Source organism: Rattus norvegicus, chromosome 5 (assembly GCF_021556685.1).
Source record: "Rattus norvegicus strain SHRSP/BbbUtx chromosome 5, alternate assembly SHRSP_T2T, whole genome shotgun sequence".
NCBI classification, from domain to species: domain Eukaryota; kingdom Metazoa; phylum Chordata; class Mammalia; order Rodentia; family Muridae; genus Rattus; species Rattus norvegicus.
Genome location: NC_141538.1, coordinates 124,821,786 through 124,836,537, shown reverse-complemented (window position 1 = coordinate 124,836,537; position 14,752 = coordinate 124,821,786). Strand labels below are relative to the sequence as shown.

General features: G+C 41.1%; 1 protein-coding gene across 4 annotated transcripts in view; it reads right to left on the bottom strand.

The window, feature by feature from the left end:
• Nucleotides 1-14,752, bottom strand: part of Dab1 (DAB adaptor protein 1) — a 1,118,143-nt gene that overhangs the window by 570,401 nt on the left and 532,990 nt on the right. For all 4 annotated transcript variants that reach the window (XM_087660519.1, XM_087660515.1, XM_087660524.1 and 1 more), the window contains exon 3: nt 3,588-3,659. The gene's annotated coding sequence lies outside the window, so the exon portion shown is untranslated. The remainder of the gene's footprint in view (nt 1-3,587; nt 3,660-14,752) is intronic.

The window sequence follows — 14,752 nt, the reverse complement described above, 5'->3', positions numbered from 1 at the left end:
ACCACATACACACCACACACAGACACACCACACACACATTCACACACACACACCACACACACACCACACACACACACAAACACACTACACATACACACACATATTCACACACATACTACACACACACACACACACACCACATACACACCACACACACACCATACACACATGCAGACACACCACACACAGACACACCACACACACACCACACACACACCACACACACACCACACACACACACAAACACACCACACATACACACACATATTCACACACATACTACACACAAACACACCACACACCACACACCACACACACACCACACACACACCACACACACACACAAACACACCACACATACACACACATATTCACACACATACTACACACAAACACACCACACACCACACACATACCACACACCATACCACACACACAGAAATACACCACACCATACATACACACACACACTCACACACACCACACACCACACACACCACACACCACACACACACACTCACACATTTACATACTCTCTCACACACACACACACACACACACGTAAATTGCAATAAATCTTAACATACATTCTTTGCCTTGATACTAGTTCCTTCCCTAAGCGTAATGGCTCACCTCTGATGTCTGTAAATGAAGATACAATCTGATTGGTCAATATCTTAGCCAGCCCACCAAAGGAGGTATTCAAATTAACATGATAAATTAAGTCAACAGATCGTTTGAGACAATGGAAGACTTTCAACGGTAACTAGCAAAAAACTTAAAATAACACCAAGGAATTGGAACGATGGCTTAAGTCATCGTTCATTATGTATCTGGGCTTCCCTGGGTCCTACCATGGCAGCAAATAGGTCAGACAGCAATCCACTATGGAGGCCATTGACCATCACTGAGTACATGCTGGTGTACAAAGCTTCAGTTAGTGATGGGACTTTGTGTTTGTGGCCCATTGCTGCTGTGAGCAGGTGGCCTTCTGTAGAATGTCTGTTTTGACTCCTTCTCATCCAGCACAAGGTTACTCAGCCTCCAGGGTCTAGCTCAAATCCCACCCTCTCTCTCAGCATGCTTCCAAGTATTGCTCTCCTAGACTTGGTCTCATCCGTTGTAGTGAGTTGTTTACCTTGCTGCCCTTTGAGTGGACAAATTTTATCCACAGCTTTTCTTCTTTTACCTTATTGTTTTACAAGTACCTGGGGGAACCCTGAAAGGCTTAGAGACCAGTGCACTGGTGTCTCCTTTGCATATCCTCATGCTGGTGACTAAGCCTGGATTTCCTTCCTTTCAAATGATCCTCAATGCTCTCCTATCCTCTCCAGTCCTACAGATTTCACTCAATGGCCATCTCTTTCCAGGAGCAAGCAACCTTTGAAACAAGTCCTCCACCTTCTTTGGGGAAACCTGACTTCATAGCAGTGCTTCTTCCCACCCAGGACATATCTCTACTTCATAGGCATAGCTTGCAGAAGCTGGAGAAGTAGTGCTATCCAGGTTTGCTCCTGGGTATAGATGCAACCCCCTTCAGAGCCATGCCTCATACAAACCTTAAAAATGTCCTCAGAGCAACCTCTGCTCCAGCTGCCTTTGCTTGACTTCCCACCATCCCTAACTAACTAAACCAATAGAGCACTGCCAAATCCCAGGAAGGAACACAGACCACTGGGTTGCCTCAATGTTTAAAAGCTTTAAAATAGGACAATAAGGACACCACATGTGTGTGATAAATCCATCCCTCACCGCTATTTTGGGATATATTGATCTTCTCTGAAATCACAGAAGATAGATATTATTCTTCTCACTTTATAAGTGACCCAATGGAAGCTGGGAGAGATAGGATGACACATGGGGGCCACATCCACTTAGTGGCAAAGTTTAAAATTATCCTTTGACTTTCTGAGTGCAGGCAGGGCCCACCACTGCAAAACCTCTATTCGGTCTGTGCTTACTGATGCTAAACCCTGAGGTCATTATACAGATATTTTTTTCAACTTCTGTCTATAGTGTCAAAGCTTCTGAGAGATTTATAAGATAAGCAATCTAGAAGAGATGGCCGTATCTAGAAACGACTGCTCTCAGCTCCATCTTCCTTAGAAAACCTTAATTTGTCTTTCCAAATTCACCTTACCTCAGAGAGGTAAGGATGCTCTGAGGATGAAAATGCAACAATAAAAGATCAAATTCAGGCCAGTTTTGGGTGGTCACCTCTTTTGCCCACTGTGGTGAATTACAGGCTTCTTTCACATCTGGCAGCTGCAGGGCTGTAAGCTCATCTGAGTACCGTGGACAGCCTACAGGGTGAGAATTCTCTGGCTACAACAGCATTTCTCATTTAACTGTTCTCATTAGAGAAGGCTGGGGCACAAGTCAGCTGAACATGTCAATAAGTCATGAAGGATGCACAAAAATTGACAGCCAAGTAATACCAGCCCCCTCCTTCTTGGCTAAAGAAACTAGACTGAAAAGGCTCTCAGCCTCTCACTGGGTCACTTAAATGACTAGTGGCATTTGAGTCCCTTAGAGTAATTAATTTTTTCTGTCTTCAGCAGCTCCTCATATTTTTAATGATTTTTTTTCTCCACAAGTCTCACATGCTTTGGCCTCCTAGTTCCCTCTCTAGTCCCTTGTTCCCCAAGGTCCCATAGCAAATAGCTCCTGCTTGTATTTGCCTTGCAAACTCACATAAACTGGAAATGATAAATACATCATCTAGGCTTTTTAAAGGACCATTGTTTAATTTTCTATGCTTGTCTGGCTGGGAAAAGATGAATATTACCTTGTGGAGAATAAGACTTCTATTCCAGCTAAGGGGGAGTAGTTGGGGGTGGTAATCTATGGCAGAAAAGCAACACTCTGCTCATGCTAATAGGCAGAAGAGCTAATTAAAAGTGTTGGATGGGACATCCATCCACCAGTCTGTGATTCATTCAGCACTATCCCCAGTAAACAAGAAATAGATATTAGAATGGATGCTTCTAATTTGTCAAAGGAATGGGCGTTTTCGATTGTACCTTCCTGGCTCCGGCATGAAGTACGTAATTTAGTGTTGCCATCATTTAAAAGTTTAGGAACTCAAAATAATAGTACTTGTCTCTTCAGCTCATAAATCCCCAAGTCTGTTACTTAGGTAGAAACATTTATCTTACCTATGGTTTAGCTTTATTGTCTACCATCAAGAATGCTTTCTTCCCTTGGTAAATGTATGGAAATGGCTGGCATGGGAGAAAAGACAGCAAACATTGTTGTTTGTAAGGCCAGCCTGAGAGGATCTGTCACAAAACCTAATACATGCAGATAGGGGAAATCTAGGGTTCCTGATGGTATTTGCTAGGTACTTAAAGAAAACAAAAAGAAGAATTGAAACAATTCCAGTAAAAACAAATTGGACCAGAAGAAAGCCACTTTTTACAACGTCCAAAGACTCCATCAGTTCCCTAACCAGTTTTAAGCACAACAACAACACACACACAAGGCGTTGTCAGTTCATGAGAAACCCAGGCACATTTGTGGGCAACCTTCCCGAAGAAAACGATTTTCCTTCTACCAGAAGGACCCACCCAGACTCAAATATTTACCTTTGCCTTGTGCAAGAGTCTTTCATTTATGAAGACGTAGAGCCTCGGTTCACCACCATGTCTTACTGAATGCTGAAAAACAAATAAACATGATAATAAAATTGCTAGGCGTGAATTATTCAATGATGCCTCTCCCCCCACCCTAATACCTACCAGCCTCCTTTGACACATAGGCCCCAAGAGTTCAAACAATAATAAAATAAAAATGCTACTACCACTGTCAGCAACTCCAGCCCACGAACAATCATTGCTAAGTGTTGGGAGAAATAACATGCATGCAGAGGCACGGTCAGGATGTGTATGTCTCTTTCTGCAACTCATGACCACACCCTTTCATCTGTAACTCAACCTGGTTACTTACCGTCTGGATCTGTTTTTAAGGGAAGCAGTTTTAAATATAGGTGCATGTTTACATACAGAAATGTTTAGCATCGTTATTAGTAAGAAAGAGTCATTGGAAGCATGATGTCATGAGTGTTGGTATTTCTTCAAGGGACGGTATTGTGCATTTTTAAAAGTAAGATTAGAAAATAAAAAGATACAGGAAATATGCTTAGTATGGTAAAAGAAAAATTACCGATGAAGTTTGAGTTCACTTGTGGAGAAGTATAAAATATAACAGTGGGTACCTTTGTAGCATAATTTTAAATTTTCTCTTATTTCTTTATATTTTCCAAAGTTCCTACTAAGATCTTATATTTTCATCTAGACAGAAATAAACAGTTTCATCTCTAGCATCACAATTTTCGTGCCTCTTCCCCCATACCTCCTTATTTCGCTGGGGATTCCCTATTCTGTGATTCCCTGGAGATCAGCATTCTGAAGGTGTCACCTGGCCCTGGGTTACCCATTTTCCTCCCTGCCTCCTTGTAGTCATGGGCCGCCCTGATGAAGTTGTCATTCACTATTGACCTTTGCTTCCCATGAACCTAAACCAGAGACTGAGCTGTCACTCAATCAACCTTTGCTGCATAAAGAAAAGACCGAGTGAGCGATTGAATATACAATTCATCAATGGAAAACTGTTCAGTCGAAATAATCGTGATAATCAAGAAAGCTTCCACTGGATTCCTGCACGAGGACACCAAGCAGAAAACAGCGGGCTTTCACAGACAACAGTGAGACTGAAGGAGGGGGAGTCTGTAGTTAAAAATAACAAAGCCCCAAGGTAAAGGACTACACAGCCTAGTGATCTTTCAGTATATTCCAAGACCCAGAATCTCTTTAAGGCAAGATAATGTACTTACTAATACTCCATTACAACAATTCTGTTCCCTTACATACTTGTGGTTACAAGTACATAAACAAGGTAGGTCTTTTTTTTTTTAATAGTTCTCATCAGCTATGGTTGGTTGACTTCCTGCCCAGAGGAATAGATTATAACGGTGTTTTATTGAAATTCAATTGAATCTATTCATAAAACTACTGAAAGATACACAGGGTTTTAATTTGTGTTTATATTTCTCAGGAGGAAGAACCAGTATTTTGGGTAAGCTTGGGCAAATGATTGGGGCCTTTATTATTTGTTTGTTTGTTTGTTTGTTTTGCATCTTGACTGCAGTTTGCCCTCCCTCTTTTTCTTCCCAGTCCCTCCCCCCACCTTCTGTCCCATACATTTTCTCTCTATTTCTCTTCAGAGAAGAGGCAGACTCCCATGGATAGCAACCAGCCCTGGCATATCAAGTTGAAGTGAGACTAAGCACCTCCTCTTCTATTAAGGCTGGACTAGGCAACCCAGTAGAAGGAGGAAAAGGTTCCCAAAGCAGGCAATAGAGTCAGAGACAGATCCTGTACTGTTAGGAGTTGACTGGGCCTTTACAATTCATAGTTTTCTTAAAAATTAAATGGATTCACACTTCACAATTTTATTGTAGAAACAGACAACATGACAGAAAATATGAAGTTCAAAACCCGACCAGAATTGTTTCTTTTTTAAATCAATACCTGGCACTGCTGAATGCATGCCCAGTCTTAGCTTCAGGGAGTGCCATGACATACGCGAAGCACCACAAGCCTTAGCTCATTTCAAACTCTTAATATTTAGCTCTTGCTTTTCAACTTTGTAGTTTCTATTTTGGGGGATTTCTGTGAAATTGGCAGAATTGTATTTTATTTCACTTCTGATTTTAGCAAAATCTTGTTTCAGTGAATTTAGCTCAAGGTTTATATGCGTTGCTGATTTTTTTTGAAGATTCAGCTGTCTATAAAATTGATTTTTTTCTATTTTTGTTTCTGTCTAGATTGTCTGCTTGAAGGATGAGCAGATGGACGGTCAGTCTGAAACATCTAGGTAGTATGCAAGTTAGGATTCAAACCCAGAATGTCTAGTTCTGGTGAGCAAAGCCACTCCAGCAAACTTTGGTCTACAACCTGAGCGTGCCACGCTGTATTCCTTACTAGGCTGTGGCTTGAAATCTTTTCCCGCAGAGTTATACTTCAGTGCTCCCCACTTTATTTTTGTGTGAACTATTCCAGGTATGAAGTTGAATACAGATGTGATTATACCAGAAAGCTTGTAGTGCCACCAGCCTGGCTGGAGCTGAGCACTCCGCCATCGTGTCTGTGCTCCAGGTCTTTCTCTTTGCAAGACTGAGCACTGTAGGTGAAAGTAAGCTCAGCCATGAATGCTTTCCCAGCACCCCAAAGATAACTGCCCGCCTAGCCCGCCACGCCTGTGGTGCAGCCTTCTACCTCACACTTGCATCCATAAACAATGCAACCAGGGCTAAATCTTTAGAAACTTTGTGTAAATGGTATTCAAACTGCAGGCATCCATCAGGACCGGGTTTATTTTGTCCAGTATTATTGTGGCAACACAGATGGATGAGACATTACATGGACTTCTAAGGTACATAGGTATGAGAACAAATCTGACCCAGTTAGCCCAGGCAGAGAGAAAATCCACCTTTCACGTTACAGGCCATAAGATGATGGCTGTGTTTATATCAATCCAGCATTCTTTCACACTTCCTTGTGGCCAGACTTTTCAGGTTGTTCAATCTTTTTTTAAATTTATTTTTAAGATTTAGTTTTGTTATTTTTAATGGCATGTAATTGGGTGGCTTGTATATAGGTATGTAGACAGGGGTGCTGATTGGGAGCTAGAGGCATTAGATCCCCTGGAACTGGAGTTACTGATGGTTGTGAATCTCTGTTTGGGTGTTAGGACTTAAACCTGGGTCCGCAGCAAAACAGCAGGTACCTTTAACCACTACATCATCTCTCCAGCCCAAGGTCCCCAATTAAAATACTTCAAGTTATTTTATTAATACTTCTCTATTGACCACGTATATTTTTCCTTCGGCCATTTGCTTTTCTTTTTGCTCGGTTTTCAATGTACTTTGCAACGGAGACAAAATGAAGCAAGAAATAGAGCCAATGTCTAGTCTGTCAGTCAGCCAGTCAGCTGAGACAGGGAAAAGCCAGAATGGGAATAAACAGTGCTGGGAGTAGACGGGAGCTTAGCTTTACACTGGACATTTAGCAGACACCAGAACATCTTGAAGTAAGTGTGGTGACAGGTTCCTTTTGAAGTACAAGAAGCAGCACAGTGAGTGGTAAATGACAATATCTAACCAAGGGATATGGAGGACCTAGAAGTTTGTAATAGTTATGACTGGTCCCTTCCATATACTTTGGCTAACAGACATCAGCTAGTTGATTAGTTTATCAAATTTACAATATTTTGTCAAAACTGTAACTTTTTACTTTGTTTATAGCAATATACAATTTTAAAATTATATGTAAGTACATTATAAATATACTATATATTTATTACTTATATATAAATTTGTTTTATTTTATATTATTTATATATACAAATATATCATATTTTACATGTTATACATTACATATCATGTAATGTATTATATATATGTATTGTATATATTGTATTATATATCATATATCATCTCATATCATATATCATATATTAAATACATCATATATGATATATATGTATATTGCATATCATATATCATAAAGGTATCATATATATGATATAATATATAATATATGTATTCCTTTCTGTGAATGATATATACGTATATATATTCATATAATATTATATGAATATATTATTGGAATTATGTTTATAATATATTGTAATATATTATAACATATATATTAATTTCTGTATATGAGTGGTTTTCCTGCATATATGTTGGTACATTACATATATGCCTGGTGCCCACAGATGCCAGAAGGATCCCCTCAAACTAGAGTTCCAGATGGTTGTGAGCCGCCATATAGGTGCTATGAATCAACCTGAAACTTCTACAAGAACAGCACGTACTCCTAACCATTGAACCATCTCTCCAGTCCAGTATCACATTTCAAAATACGTTTTTATATAAAAGATATGTAAGTATTTTTCTTTCAGGTAGAAGCTTTGTCTGTTTTATGTGGAAAAAATTTAACTCTTGTTTGTTGTTGTTGCTTTTATTTTAACTGATCCTTTGTGAATTTCACACCATGAACCCCATCCCCATTCCTATTCATCATCCCATTCCTTCATATCTGTCTCCTGCCCTTGCAACCTTCTTCTGCAAGAGAAAAAAAATAAAAAAAAGCAGAAAAAATCTGCCCTGGAAGCTGCTGTGTGTCATGGTGTATTAGACAGTATACCTTTGGTGGAAACATTGTACTTGTAAACGCACTTGTACTTGAAAATGCTCATGGCATTTCAAGCTCATTGGTCCAAGACCTCTGGTGTTCAAACTTCCAGTTCCTTTCAAATAGTTTACAGAAACGGATTTCACATTTTGCCTACTTGGAATTAATGTTTATTTGATATAAAGAATCTACCACTTTTCTTCATAATTCTGTACTATCCAGGTAACATTTAGTTCTGGGTTCTTCATTTCAACATTGATTTGTAGTGATTTATCTATATTACACAAAAACATCAAATCTTTAGATTCTACTTTTGTTCTCGATATCTTATTGCACTGGTTATATTTCCTATCTCTCTGTAAGTGTCCATGACACTTCAATGACTATGAGTTTATCCTGAGTGTTCACAGTCAATGAGGAGTATCTGTCCACTGCATTCTTCTCTCCACCTGCTCATCACCGTTCATTCTGACACATGTTGACAGTCTAACTATGTCAAATACTGGTTTTTATCTGTACTTAACATCAAGATTAATTATATGGATTTAATAATAAACTAAACAGACTTTCCATTACAGGCAATGAAAAATTGACATAAACTACCAATCACATATAGTTCTATTCTCGTGGTCTAAACTGCTGAAGCACGGTTCTGGACACCCCACATTTTATCTAGCCCTTTATTGTATCCTTATTCATGATACAAGTGTAGACCAGAAGGACACTGCAGTTTGCCAGTTGGGAGCATCTGGAAGCCTGGAAAAGTTTCTGTTCTGGACAGCTGGGAATAATCAAAGAGTTCTGGAAAGAGTTCAATGCAGGTGTTTTCAATGCTGCCTATAGATATTATAGGATAAAGATTCAGTAAGCGCTATCCTTACTACCTATCCAATTCATGATGGAAAAAATTCAGTGGAGAGGCAGGGCAGATGGCTCAATGTACAAATCAAGTACTTGCAGCTAACCACGAAGACCTGAAGTTGGATCTTTAGCACCTATATAAAAAGTAGGGTGCAGCAGCAAGTATCTGTAACCTCAGTGTAGGGGGTTTCCCTAATTGTTGATTGGCTAAATAAAGATAGCAGAAGCTAATTGTTGGGCAAAGATATGGGGTGGGTTTTCTGGCTCCGAGAGAGGAAAAGGAAGACATGATATAAAGGAAGTACTTTTTGGCCAGGCAAGGAGAGAGGAGAGAGCACCGTGTAGCCTGGCTAGTTCAGATCTGGTGGTGGCTTCTGCCACTGGAAGAATTCCAGCTTAGGACAGCTGATGAGTTTAGGAGAATGGATTCCATGCCCAGCAGTTGTGTCATCTGGTTGGTTTTAAATATTAAGATTGTCTGGTGCTTTCCATTCCCAATGATTCAGGTGGGATGAGAGGGCGCAGCCACATGGCAGTCATTGGCGGTCAGCAGAACCAGCCACTGGGCAGATGGTTGGTGGAATGTGAGCCGTAGCTCCAGGTGATCTCAGAAGGGACAATTACTGGGTGGCTTAGCAAAGGAGCCTAGCCAGGAAGGCATTAGCTAGTCATGGAGACCGGTGACTAGCCGGGGCAAGTGTGCCATTTAACTAAAATTACATGCAACACCCCAGCAGTGGGAAGACCTACACAGGAGGATCCCTGGAAGCCATTGTCCAAACAGCCTGTCAATCAATGTGTTTCAGGCTCAGCAAGAGACTATTTCAAAAACTAATGTGGAGAGCAATTAAAAAAGACATCTGACATCAACCTCTTTAACATACACACACATATAGGCACATATGTACAAGGATACACACACATATTCACAAATATACACACAAAACCATGTCAGTGGATGTGAGAACATTTGTCTCACTCTGATTTCTACCTCTTTTACAATTGTTACAATTCTGGAAGAATGTAGCATCTTTTCTTGTTAATACAGTGAGATTTACAGGACTCCAGACACACCATATTCCCTTCCAAAACTTTATTTTATTTCCTCCACACTGTGGACATGCTGTGGTGCTAAGCACTATAATGAAAGACTTTTGTACGTTGATTTTTATATGGTTAGCATAGTTGAAGCACTGAGTCACACAATTCAGTATGTTACACAAATAATTGTAGGTATTTGCCAAGAATGTCTAAGATATACTGACACCCTGGCTAGATCTAGAAACCCAACATCAATAAGCCACATAGAGGTAAACATAATGTCTATAATCACGGGTCTAGCTATGGGCCCTTTAACACTTTAACACAGTTAGTACACAGGGATTAACTCAAAAAGAGCCACTGTATGTGACCAGCATTGACAAGTCAGGGGCATTTCATGGGAATAGCTCTCAGAGTTCTATGTCCAGTTCAGTGGGGCAGCAGAGCTGACACATGCACTAATTGTACTGAGAGTTTGCTAATCTGTGTGGCGCCAATCATAGCAGAGGCCTATCTGAGATTTCTCCACTGATGAACTTAAGGCTTCTTAGCCTTCATGAGTGTGATTGTAACCCGCCCATCCTATCTGCTGGTGCTACAGCCAGGCTGTAGGAAGAGATCTGGAATTTAACCAACAAGAACCACATGCTGCTCTAATCCACAGTGACAGTGTGGCAGCTGCCAGAACAGTGACTGTATCTGTGTCTCCAGGGAGCCAGTGAGCAGACAGAAGCATTTTTGAGACACAAGGGCACTGTAGGGCAGTTACTTCTATTGTAGATAAGTGTGGTTATGTGTACTGAGGGCACCAACAAGAAACATGCTTAAGTCAAGAGAAGTCAAAGCCCTGTATGTTGGATATTGTTTACTGTGTTGAAATAATTCTGTGGTGAATATAAGTGAACAGAAAAGGTTACCTCTGCTCATCACATAAGAGAGCTACTGACTACACTGTTGATCGTAGGTCTCAGATTCCCATTTAGCTTTAAAGCATTGGTCCCCCTCTTTATTCATGCACACACTCATCCACCCCCCATACGTACATCCATACATCCATACACACATACATACCTTCATCCATCCATCTATCCATCTATCCATCCATCCATCCATCCATCCATCCATCCATCCATCCATCCATCCATCTATCCATTCCTTCATCCATCTACCTATTCATCCTTTCATTCAGTAGATGTTTACTGAGTCCTTCTTACATTCCACACATAATTTTAGATACTTAGTTTTAAATATTTTATTGTATCTCTGTGGGTGACTGTTTTGTTTGTGTGCATGTCTGTGTGCCTCATGAACGCTTAGTTCCTGTGAAGGCAGAAAGGGAGTCGGAAACAATGGAACTGGAATTGCAGATGGTTTTGAGAAGTTATATGGCTGCTGAGAATTAGAGAGATGGCTCAGTGCTTAAGAGCACTGGCTGCTCTTTCAGAGACTCCAGGTTCGATTCTTAGCTTTAGACACTTCTGACGTCACAAATGAGGACAGAGTCTCACAATGAAAGAATAGAGGTAAGATCTGTCTGCATCATGAGGTTTCAGGTGAGGCTACCTTGGAAGAGAGTTCACTTCAAAGCCAATTTTAACAAAGTAAATGGCCACAATATCTTTGATCTATTGTCCTATTATTCCAATGTCTGTTCTTCTAGCATTTCTCCTTTACTTACTCGTATGACTTGCAGTATCCCAATGTTAAAGGTGTTCACATTGGTCTCCATCTTGGAGTACGAACCTATTTGGATCTGACGTCCAATACTTCTATCCTCAGGTTTCCCCCATTCTCCAGAATTTCTACATGCCCAGCTCTGGGAAACCCAATCAGATCCTTGCAATTACGTGAAGCAGCCTGCTTGCTGAGGGAATTTGGAAAGGCTCTGGAGCAAAAATCCCTTTGCTCTAAGACCTGACCTCTTCAGATGCCTCTGGAAACACAAGTCCCAAGCAGGGCTGCCTGCCATGTGTGTCTCATGGCTGCAATTAAGGGCACCAGGGCAGAAAGTGGATCTGCTGACACTACAGCTCAACATGCTTACACAGAGGCTATAAAACACCCTCTGTGGAACACACCAGTAAATTGTCCCACTAATTAGTTTATTATTTCATTTGAGAGATCAAATACATAAATAAAATTAATAAACCCTGTAGACTAAGCGAAGCCCTGGAAATAAAAGTATTTCTCAGGTCATTGCCTCACATGCGGAGATTACATGCTAGAATAATGTTAATACAAGCAAAGCTGATCATGTTGCTTTATAGACCAGAATATACTAGCTGCATCTAGACCTGGGGGTGGGGTGGGGCTGGTGAGCCTCAGATGAGTCTGAAGCATGGGTGGTGCTCCCTACCTTGTCATGACTGGTGGTGTGACATTGAACAAGTCAATTTTCTCCCTCACCATTCTAAAGCGCTTGTTTACTCATGAGTAAACGGAGCTGGTTAGACTGAATCAGAAGTTGGCTCCAGCCATGAGAGTTCATGATCACAAAACATAAGTAAAAACCAAAGACACTTAGTACAAACTCTGTCAATAAAGAATGCATAACAAAAATGAAACAGAATCATAAAATTCATTAGCTTATTCCAGAGTGAGTGTGAGAGACCCTAGGTAACGCGTAACCCAAACCCACCTTATGAACAGAAAAGGGGAAGAGTTCACCTTTGTTAAAGGCATGTTATATACCAAAACCAATACAAAATACAGTCATAGGCTGACCTATGCAAAGGCAGAGTGGATATAAAAATGTCAGCTTTCTATAAAAGGCAGCAAAACTTGACTTTCTAATTTCCTAATCAAAGGCTCCTCTCTTAGCAGTGTTTGATAGTTCAGGCTGACACTAGGACTCCAGGCATAATTCACTGACTCTGGAGAGGCCCCATGGGTGCTGACTGCTGGGTTCTGGCTGCTGGCTGCTGGATTTGTACAGTACGTTCCCTGTTTGTGTAGCATTCATCGATGAAGCTGGCAAATGAAATGGAGGAGAAGTTGGTAACACCAGTTTGGGGATGGTTTCCCAGTGCCATAGGACAGTTGAGTGACTAATTTCCCCTTTATACATGAACTATCATTTACGGGAAACTGGCTGGTAGGACAGACATTTGACGGCTTAGCTTAACACCTATTTTCCTTGTTACGTCTGCCTGGGGGCACTTTCTCTTCCACTGGTACCTAGTGACTGACAACTTGCTTCAACTCTACAGCGCCACCTCAGCTGCAGAACCTGGTATGGTCTCTGTTACAGCTATGACACTGTGTGGCTTCCCACTCTGTCACATTCTGATTTCAGCACCATCCCCCCATGCAAATCAGCCTCTAGTCAGCTTCTTGAAAGTGCAAAGATGCAGAGAAGCCATTCATTTTAGATGATGGAGATGGGGATTTCTGATGGACTTGCATAAAATGAAATACATAAGAACAACCAATCCTCAAGACAAAAACATTTACTCTTGGCTCCTATGGGCAAAATTCAGTGACAGGAAAGACATTGTGTCACACTGTTTACCCAGAGAGCTGCATGAAGTTGGGAGGCTGGTTCCTGTGGTGATGGCAGCGGGTTGGAGATACTGCGTGTGGTACAAGGCTGATGTCTCTCAAAGGACAAAGTGTTGTCACTCAACGCTCCCCACTCTGTGCAATGCTGACATCCTTCAGTTTCTGTCATTTGAAAACAGGGCTGACAAATGCTGATCTATAACCTTGCAGGATTACTGCCATCACCTGCCAGTCATCCTGACCCCAGACTAAGCAAAACTTTCTCTAGAATTCTCCCCAGAGAGAAAAAGCTACAATATTTCAGGGCAATGATTTCACTCAAGGTGTCTTTGAGTCTCTTTTGTCCAGTCTTTGGGTTGTCTCTGAATTCAGCTGGAGACGGTGTTCTGGCTTCTGGTGGATAATAATGAAAGAAAGGTACTGAAGAGTTTAAGCTCCAGGAATGGAAAGAATGATAAGCCTTAGAGAGAGATATGACAGTGAAACACCCCAAGGACTGGAGAAGCCCCAACTCACTGATTGTATTGCTTACCAGCTATGGCAGGCAACTCTAGTCACAGGCAGAATTCAGAGGTTGCTGGCTTCTTGGGACTTAGAATTAAGCCTTCTCGCTTCCCTCCACATTTGAGTAAAGATAAACTGATTTCATTGGCTCAGAGACATGTCTAGACATTATTATGCCACTCATTTGCATGACATAAATAGGTAGGGCATTAAGACAGCCACCCTTAAAGTATATGTGCAGCCTTGAGGTCCAGAGAATCCTATCCTAGATGAGAAAGACACTAGTGTTGTACAACAGAGACGGAAAAGACCATTGAAGTGAATGATCTCAGGAGTCAAAGGACATGGTGTGCTTACAAGTCCTCTACTAGAAATACTCGGAGAAATGTTTTGTATTATTCTTCCTTTTTTTAAAAAAAAGGTTTAATTAGTTTTTGGTATGGGTGGGTGCATGTATGTGAGCAGGTATGCGGGGACGAGAGGTCAACATCGGATATCTTCTTCAATGGCTTCCCCATCTCACCTAACCTGGGGGTAACTGATTGGCTAGACAGGCTGGCCAATGAGCTTCAACAATTCTGTCATCACTACTGTCTCAGGGCTGGACTAGGCATGTGCTGCCATACCTGGCTTTTTAACAAGCT